Source organism: Coregonus lavaretus (assembly GCF_964263955.1).
Source record: "Coregonus lavaretus genome assembly, contig: HAP1_SCAFFOLD_5543, whole genome shotgun sequence".
NCBI lineage: Eukaryota > Metazoa > Chordata > Actinopteri > Salmoniformes > Salmonidae > Coregonus > Coregonus lavaretus.
Window position 1 is genome coordinate 23,849 of NW_028156277.1, and position 8,652 is coordinate 32,500.

Here is an 8,652-nt window from a genome sequence, read left to right on the forward strand (position 1 = left end):
TAACAGAGCTAAATATATCATTTTCAATGCCATTCTATCTGCGCCCCACTCCATTCCTGACAAGCAACGCATCACATTCAATATTTTATTTCCTTTGACAACTACTCTGTTAATATGCTCCGCCCCCACGTCATTCGAGCGTCAAACCAGACCCCCAGGAACCTAAACCCTCCCACCCCCTCCAGATTCCTTCCATACAACTTCAAGTATATTTCCTCCCCAACCTTCCTTCTAGAGAAAAACACTGTCTGTTTACTCAACTGAAAACTGAGGGACCACTGCTTAACTTCACTAATCGCTTCCTGAGCTCTTCTGGCTGTCTGGGTAATATTTCTGTAAGCGATTCCAGCTGTCTTTTTTCTTCTTTGAATTTTTTAGTTTATAAAAAAGTACTCTGTCGCCACCTACCGACGGTCTTGAGAAACAACACCAAATGATTCTCCACAGAAACCAAACCACGGAACATTTTAGATTCTTATTAAACAAGATTTATTAACAATTAACTTTCATATATATATACACATTAGATGTACAAATATGTTACATGTTGACAGCGCTTGGAGGTGGCAGTTGAGAGGCAATAGGTAACAGACAAACATTATGTAATGTAGTCATCATGTCCCATTGACAATAGGGTTGGGGTTCAATTCCATCTTTAAATTCCAGTTCCAATTCTAAATGTTCCAAATTGGAATATCGGTATACTTCCTGAATTAACTGGAAATTAAATGGAATTTACCCCAAACGTTGATCCTGAGTGGCGCAGTGGTCTAAGGCACTGCATCGCAGTGCTAACTGTGCCACTAGAGATCCTGGTTCGAATCCAGGCTCTGTCGCAGCCGGCCGCGACCAGGAGACTCATGGGCGGCGCACAATTGGCCCAGCGTTGTCCAAGGTAGGGGAGGGAATGGCCGGTAGGGATGTAGCTCAGTTGATTGAGCATGGTGTTTGCAACGCCAGGGTTGTGGGTTCGATTCCCACGGGGGGCCAGTATAAAAAATATATATGTATTCACTAACTGTAAGTCGCTCTGGATAAGAGCGTCTGCTAAATGACAAAAATGTAATGTAAATGTAAGACACTGCTGGGCTACAGGCTACAGTGTCCAGTCCTCCAGCAGTTTATTGTCTCACAAGACGCTGTTATAGACGGGTTGGTGGTTTAGCAACAAAACCAACTATGGGGCAAAACAGACGGGGTTGTCTTAAATTGTTGATAACATATAAACTATATTTTGTCTCCAATGTTTATTGAAAACATAAATAAAGTTGCACGATGAGCACTTGTCTCTCAAATACATCGTTACAGTTGTTGGTTAGCTAGCTAGCTAGCACATTTCTAGCCATATTAGCATAGACGCGACATCAGTCAAAAACACCTTAAAAACAAGACATGGTATCAAGAAGAAACCAGCTGAAATGACTCACCTACGATTCCCCACATGGGAGTTTCTTGTCATTGTTGCTATCCACCTGGGCCATCCAGAACCATAACAACACACGACCATTACTTACTATTGCGCTGGAGGGGACTGTATGCATGCTACCCAATGATGCTGAAGTAAAGACATTCTTATGAACATTAACTTCCTCCTGTATTGAATAATCATAAAACACGGTAGATAGACAGTAGATTACGGCTTCTATAGACAGTAGATAGACCCAGTGTAGTGTAGATTACAGCTTCTATAGACAGTAGATAGACCCAGTGTAGTGTAGATTACGGCTTCTATAGACAGTAGATAGACCCAGTGTAGTGTAGATTACGGCTTCTATAGACAGTAGATAGACCCAGTGTAGTGTAGATTACGGCTTCTATAGACAGTAGATAGACCCAGTGTAGTGTAGATTACGGCTTCTATAGACAGTAGATAGACCCAGTGTAGTGTAGATTACGGCTTCTACAGACAGTAGATAGACCCAGTGTAGTGTAGATTACAGCTTCTATAGACAGTAGATAGACCCAGTGTAGATTACGGCTTCTACAGACAGTAGATAGACCCAGTGTAGATTACGGCTTCTACAGACAGTAGATAGACCCAGTGTAGTGTAGATTACGGCTTCTATAGACAGTAGATAGACCCAGTGTAGTGTAGATTACGGCTTCTATAGACAGTAGATAGACCCAGTGTAGTGTAGATTACGGCTTCTATAGACAGTAGATAGACCCAGTGTAGTGTAGATTACGGCTTCTACAGACAGTAGATAGACCCAGTGTAGTGTAGATTACGGCTTCTATAGACAGTAGATAGACCCAGTGTAGTGTAGATTACGGCTTCTATAGACAGTAGATAGGCCCAGTGTAGTGTAGATTACGGCTTCTATAGACAGTAGATAGACCCAGTGTAGTGTAGATTACGGCTTCTATAGACAGTAGATAGACCCAGTGTAGTGTAGATTACGGCTTCTATAGACAGTAGATAGACCCAGTGTAGTGTAGATTACGGCTTCTATAGACAGTAGATAGACCCAGTGTAGTGTAGATTACAGCTTCTATAGACAGTAGATAGACCCAGTGTAGTGTAGATTACGGCTTCTATAGACAGTAGATAGACCCAGTGTAGTGTAGATTACGGCTTCTATAGACAGTAGATAGACCCAGTGTAGTGTAGATTACGGCTTCTATAGACAGTAGATAGACCCAGTGTAGTGTAGATTACGGCTTCTATAGACAGTAGATAGACCCAGTGTAGTGTAGATTACAGCTTCTATAGACAGTAGATAGACCCAGTGTAGTGTAGATTACGGCTTCTATAGACAGTAGATAGACCCAGTGTAGTGTAGATTACGGCTTCTATAGACAGTAGATAGACCCAGTGTAGTGTAGATTACGGCTTCTATAGACAGTAGATAGACCCAGTGTAGTGTAGATTACGGCTTCTATAGACAGTAGATAGACCCAGTGTAGTGTAGATTACAGCTTCTATAGACAGTAGATAGACCCAGTGTAGTGTAGATTACGGCTTCTATAGACAGTAGATAGACCCAGTGTAGTGTAGATTACGGCTTCTATAGACAGTAGATAGACCCAGTGTAGTGTAGATTACGGCTTCTATAGACAGTAGATAGACCCAGTGTAGTGTAGATTACGGCTTCTACAGACAGTAGATAGACCCAGTGTAGTGTAGATTACGGCTTCTACAGACAGTAGATAGACCCAGTGTAGTGTAGATTACGGCTTCTATAGACAGTAGATAGACCCAGTGTAGTGTAGATTACGGCTTCTATAGACTGTAGATAGACCCAGTGTAGTGTAGATTACGGCTTCTATAGACAGTAGATAGACCCAGTGTAGTGTAGATTACGGCTTCTATAGACAGTAGATAGACCCAGTGTAGTGTAGATTACGGCTTCTATAGACAGTAGATAGACCCAGTGTAGTGTAGATTACGGCTTCTACAGACAGTAGATAGACCCAGTGTAGTGTAGATTACGGCTTCTACAGACAGTAGATAGACCCAGTGTAGTGTAGATTACGGCTTCTATAGACAGTAGATAGACCCAGTGTAGTGTAGATTACGGCTTCTATAGACTGTAGATAGACCCAGTGTAGTGTAGATTACGGCTTCTATAGACAGTAGATAGACCCAGTGTAGTGTAGATTACGGCTTCTATAGACAGTAGATAGACCCAGTGTAGTGTAGATTACAGCTTCTACAGACAGTAGATAGACCCAGTGTAGTGTAGATTACAGCTTCTATAGACAGTAGATAGACCCAGTGTAGTGTAGATTACGGCTTCTATAGACAGTAGATAGACCCAGTGTAGTGTAGATTACGGCTTCTACAGACAGTAGATGGACCCAGTGTAGTGTAGATTACGGCTTCTATAGACAGTAGATAGACCCAGTGTAGTGTAGATTACAGCTTCTACAGACAGTAGATAGACCCAGTGTAGTGTAGATTACGGCTTCTACAGACAGTAGATAGACCCAGTGTAGTGTAGATTACGGCTTCTATAGACAGTAGATAGACCCAGTGTAGTGTAGATTACGGCTTCTATAGACAGTAGATAGACCCAGTGTAGTGTAGATTACGGCTTCTATAGACAGTAGATAGACCCAGTGTAGTGTAGATTACAGCTTCTATAGACAGTAGATAGACCCAGTGTAGTGTAGATTACGGTTTCTACAGACAGTAGATAGACCCAGTGTAGTGTAGATTACAGCTTCTATAGACAGTAGATAGACCCAGTGTAGTGTAGATTACGGCTTCTATAGACAGTAGATAGACCCAGTGTAGTGTAGATTACGGTTTCTACAGACAGTAGATAGACCCAGTGTAGTGTAGATTACAGCTTCTATAGACAGTAGATAGACCCAGTGTAGTGTAGATTACGGTTTCTACAGACAGTAGATAGACCCAGTGTAGTGTAGATTACAGCTTCTATAGACAGTAGATAGACCCAGTGTAGTGTAGATTACGGTTTCTACAGACAGTAGATAGACCCAGTGTAGTGTAGATTACAGCTTCTATAGACAGTAGATAGACCCAGTGTAGTGTAGATTACGGCTTCTATAGACAGTAGATAGACCCAGTGTAGTGTAGATTACGGCTTCTATAGACAGTAGATAGACCCAGTGTAGTGTAGATTACGGCTTCTATAGACAGTAGATAGACCCAGTGTAGTGTAGATTATGGCTTCTAGAGACAGTAGATAGACCCAGTGTAGTGTAGATTACGGCTTCTACAGACAGTAGATGGACCCAGTGTAGTGTAGATTACGGCTTCTATAGACAGTAGATAGACCCAGTGTAGTGTAGATTACGGCTTCTATAGACAGTAGATAGACCCAGTGTAGTGTAGATTACGGCTTCTACAGACAGTAGATAGACCCAGTGTAGTGTAGATTACGGCTTCTATAGACAGTAGATAGACCCAGTGTAGTGTAGATTACGGCTTCTATAGACAGTAGATAGACCCAGTGTAGTGTAGATTACGGCTTCTATAGACAGTAGATAGACCCAGTGTAGTGTAGATTATGGCTTCTAGAGACAGTAGATAGACCCAGTGTAGTGTAGATTACGGCTTCTACAGACAGTAGATGGACCCAGTGTAGTGTAGATTACGGCTTCTATAGACAGTAGATAGACCCAGTGTAGTGTAGATTACGGCTTCTATAGACAGTAGATAGACCCAGTGTAGTGTAGATTACGGCTTCTACAGACAGTAGATAGACCCAGTGTAGTGTAGATTACGGCTTCTATAGACAGTAGATAGACCCAGTGTAGTGTAGATTACGGCTTCTACAGACAGTAGATAGACCCAGTGTAGTGTAGATTACGGCTTCTATAGACAGTAGATAGACCCAGTGTAGTGTAGATTACGGCTTCTACAGACAGTAGATAGACCCAGTGTAGTGTAGATTACGGCTTCTATAGACAGTAGATAGACCCAGTGTAGTGTAGATTACGGCTTCTATAGACAGTAGATAGACCCAGTGTAGTGTAGATTACGGCTTCTATAGACAGTAGATAGACCCAGTGTAGTGTAGATTACAGCTTCTATAGACAGTAGATAGACCCAGTGTAGTGTAGATTACGGCTTCTATAGACAGTAGATAGACCCAGTGTAGTGTAGATTACGGCTTCTATAGACAGTAGATAGACCCAGTGTAGTGTAGATTACGGCTTCTATAGACAGTAGATAGACCCAGTGTAGTGTAGATTACGGCTTCTATAGACAGTAGATAGACCCAGTGTAGTGTAGATTACGGCTTCTATAGACAGTAGATAGACCCAGTGTAGTGTAGATTACGGCTTCTATAGACAGTAGATAGACCCAGTGTAGTGTAGATTACGGCTTCTATAGACAGTAGATAGACCCAGTGTAGTGTAGATTACGGCTTCTATAGACAGTAGATAGACCCAGTGTAGTGTAGATTACGGCTTCTATAGACAGTAGATAGACCCAGTGTAGTGTAGATTACAGCTTCTATAGACAGTAGATAGACCCAGTGTAGTGTAGATTACGGCTTCTATAGACAGTAGATAGACCCAGTGTAGTGTAGATTACAGCTTCTACAGACAGTAGATAGACCCAGTGTAGTGTAGATTACGGCTTCTATAGACAGTAGATAGACCCAGTGTAGTGTAGATTACAGCTTCTATAGACAGTAGATAGACCCAGTGTAGTGTAGATTACGGCTTCTATAGACAGTAGATAGACCCAGTGTAGTGTAGATTACGGCTTCTATAGACAGTAGATAGACCCAGTGTAGTGTAGATTACGGCTTCTATAGACAGTAGATAGACCCAGTGTAGTGTAGATTACGGCTTCTATAGACAGTAGATAGACCCAGTGTAGTGTAGATTACAGCTTCTATAGACAGTAGATAGACCCAGTGTAGTGTAGATTACGGCTTCTATAGACAGTAGATAGACCCAGTGTAGTGTAGATTACGGCTTCTATAGACAGTAGATAGACCCAGTGTAGTGTAGATTACGGCTTCTATAGACAGTAGATAGACCCAGTGTAGTGTAGATTACGGCTTCTATAGACAGTAGATAGACCCAGTGTAGTGTAGATTACGGCTTCTATAGACAGTAGATAGACCCAGTGTAGTGTAGATTACAGCTTCTATAGACAGTAGATAGACCCAGTGTAGTGTAGATTACGGCTTCTATAGACAGTAGATAGACCCAGTGTAGTGTAGATTACGGCTTCTATAGACAGTAGATAGACCCAGTGTAGTGTAGATTACAGCATCTATAGACAGTAGATAGACCCAGTGTAGTGTAGATTACAGCAGGCTAGCAGATAATGGCCCAGTGTAGATTACAGCAGGCTAGTAGATAATGGCCCAGTGTAGATTACAGCAGGCTAGTAGATAATGGCCCAGTGTAGATTACAGCAGGCTAGTAGATAATGGCCCAGTGTAGATTACAGCAGGCTAGCAGATAATGGCCCAGTGTAGATTACAGCAGGCTAGTAGATAATGGCCCAGTGTAGATTACAGCAGACTAGCAGATAATGGCTCAGTGTAGATTACAGCAGGCTAGTAGATAATGGCCCAGTGTAGATTACAGCAGGCTAGTAGATAATGGCCCAGTGTAGATTACAGCAGGCTAGTAGATAATGGTCCAGTGTAGATTACAGCAGGCTAGTAGATAATGGCCCAGTGTAGATTACAGCAGGCTAGTAGATAATGGCCCAGTGTAGATTACAGCAGGCTAGTAGATAATGGCCCAGTGTAGATTACATCAGGCTAGTAGATAATGGCCCAGTGTAGATTACAGCAGGCTAGTAGATAATGGCCCAGTGTAGATTACAGCAGGCTAGCAGATAATGGCCCAGTGTAGATTACAGCAGGCTAGTAGATAATGGCCCAGTGTAGATTACAGCAGGCTAGTAGATAATGGCCCAGTGTAGATTACAGCAGGCTAGTAGATAATGGCCCAGTGTAGATTACAGCAGGCTAGCAGATAATGGCCCAGTGTAGATTACAGCAGGCTAGTAGATAATGGCCCAGTGTAGATTACAGCAGACTAGCAGATAATGGCTCAGTGTAGATTACAGCAGGCTAGTAGATAATGGCCCAGTGTAGATTACAGCAGGCTAGTAGATAATGGCCCAGTGTAGATTACAGCAGGCTAGTAGATAATGGTCCAGTGTAGATTACAGCAGGCTAGTAGATAATGGCCCAGTGTAGATTACAGCAGGCTAGTAGATAATGGCCCAGTGTAGATTACAGCAGGCTAGTAGATAATGGCCCAGTGTAGATTACATCAGGCTAGTAGATAATGGCCCAGTGTAGATTACAGCAGGCTAGTAGATAATGGCCCAGTGTAGATTACAGCAGGCTAGCAGATAATGGCCCAGTGTAGATTACAGCAGGCTAGTAGATAATGGCCCAGTGTAGATTACAGCAGGCTAGTAGATAATGGCCCAGTGTAGATTACAGCAGGCTAGTAGATAATGGCCCAGTGTAGATTACAGCAGGCTAGTAGATAATGGCCCAGTGTAGATTACAGCAGGCTAGTAGATAATGGCCCAGTGTAGATTACAGCAGGCTAGTAGATAATGGCCCAGTGTAGATTACAGCAGGCTAGTAGATAATGGCCCAGTGTAGATTACAGCAGGCTAGTAGATAATGGCCCCGTGTAGATTACAGCAGGCTAGTAGATAATGGCCCAGTGTAGATTACAGCAGGCTAGTAGATAATGGCCCAGTGTAGATTACAGCAGGCTAGTAGATAATGGCCCAGTGTAGATTACAGCAGGCTAGTAGATAATGGCCCAGTGTAGATTACAGCAGGCTAGTAGATAATGGGCCAAACCGCCGCTTTGTGAAATGTTGACTTTTCAAATATCACAGGTTTTGGCCTCTTGGCTAGTAAATTTTTTTACATTTTTACATTTTTAGTCATTTAGCAGACGCTCTTATCCAGAGCGACTTACATGAGCAATTAGGGTTAAGTGCCTTGCTCAAGGGCACATCGACAGATTTTTCACCTTGTCGGCTCGGGGATTAGAACCAGCGACCTTTCGGTTACTGGCACAACGCTCTTAACCACTAAGCTACCTGCCGCCCCACCTACACATTTCAGTCCAGTAACCCGGCTGGTCAGTAGCCCGGCTGGTCAGTAACCCGGCTGGTCAGTAGCCCGGCTGGTCAGTAACCCGGCTGGTCAGTAACCCGGCTGGTCAGTAGCC